This window comes from Nematolebias whitei, chromosome 14 (assembly GCF_014905685.2).
Source record: "Nematolebias whitei isolate Nwh7 chromosome 14, NemWhi1, whole genome shotgun sequence".
Lineage (NCBI taxonomy): Eukaryota > Metazoa > Chordata > Actinopteri > Cyprinodontiformes > Rivulidae > Nematolebias > Nematolebias whitei.
Window position 1 is genome coordinate 4322248 of NC_056511.1, and position 1745 is coordinate 4323992.

Sequence of the window (1745 nt, forward strand, 5' to 3'; positions counted from 1 at the left end):
TGTTATATTTATTATCTGTTATTTATTATAACTGTTGTTATATTTATTATAAATGTTATATTTATTATAACTGTTTTTATTTATTATAAATGTTTTATTTATTATAAATGTTGTTATTTATTATAACTGTTATATTTATTATAACTGTTATATTTATTATAACTGTTGTGATATTTATTATAAATGTTATATTTATTATAACTGTTTTTATTTATTATAAATGTTTTATTCATTATAAATGTTGTTATTTATTATAACTGTTATATTTATTATAACTGTTATTTATTATAACTGTAATATTTATTATAACTGTTGTGATATTTATTATAACTGTTATTTATTATAACTGTAATATTTATTATAACTGTTGTGATATTTATTATAACTGTTATTTATTATAACTGTAATATTTATTATAACTGTAATATTTATTATAACTGTAATATTTATTATAACTGTTGTGATATTTATTATAACTGTTATTTATTATAACCGTTATTTATTATAAATGTTATATTTATTATAACTGTTTTTATTTATTATAAATGTTTTATTTATTATAAATGTTTTATTTATTATAAATGTTGTTATTTATTATAAATGCTGTTATTTATTATAACTGTTGTGATATTTATTATAACTGTTATTTATTATAACCGTTATTTATTATAAATGTTATTTATTATAAATGTAATATTTATTATAACGGTTATTATTTATTATAAATGTTTTATTTATTATAAATGTCATATTTATTATAACGGTTATTTATTATAACTGTTATTATTTATTATAACTGTTATTTATTATAACTGTTGTTTATTATAACTGTTATTTATTATAACTGTTATTTATTATAACTGTTTTTTATTTATTATAAATGTTTTGTTTATTATAACTGTTGTTATTTATTATAACTGTTGTTATTTATTATAACTGTTATTTATTATAACTGGTGTTAGAGCAGAAAAACTTTGGACTGCCTGGAGTGTGCATGTGTAACTTCACACTTGGAGCATCTCACTCCTCCGTGGGGGGTTCCTCTGAAAACCTCCAGTCTGAGACCTGGACTCAGAACCTTCGGTTCAGAGAGGATGAGGATGTCGTCTGTAAATGAACGAACGCTTCACGTCGTGTAAACGGGTCTTCAGACTGGCTGCCCTGTCTGTCAGTCAGGAGACACATTTCATAGATGATGATCAGCTGACGTCTGTTTTTAATGCATCTACCCAGAATAGGTCAGAGGTCGACCAGTAGATCATGATGGGCGTGTTGGACACCACTGGTTCAGACAGAACTGGAGGATACATTTTCGAGTCGAGCAGTAAGACTTTGTTTCGTTGTAGCACGCTTCATAAAAATATCTCGTCCTCTTTACGATTACGAGACAAACTTTGTAAACCGGCTCTTGTGACAATAAAATGTTATAAAATGAATTTTGGAGCATTTAAGGTTTAAAACGTTTCATATATTTGTGATGTTTAGTTTAGATTTTCTCAAGTGTCAGAAATAAAACACAGGTTTTCATCAACTTCTATAAAAGTTTTCTTCTCGATTCAGAATTTTGTGGGCCCGTTGGAGATGGTCCAAGGGCCATAAGTTGTCCAGGTCTGTATTAGATGATCCGTTAGCAACTCAAGTACGTGTTGAGGATGACTCATCTCAGTGGGGGTGTAACAATACATCGATCTATACATAGATCTATACATCGATCTATACATCGATCTATACACCGATCTATACAC

At 25.8% G+C, this 1745-nt stretch overlaps 1 protein-coding gene across 1 annotated transcript in view; it reads left to right on the forward strand.

Moving 5' to 3' along the window:
- LOC119420781 (protein KIBRA) overlaps window positions 1-1745 on the forward strand; it is a 58876-nt gene that overhangs the window by 26890 nt on the left and 30241 nt on the right. The window lies entirely within an intron of this gene.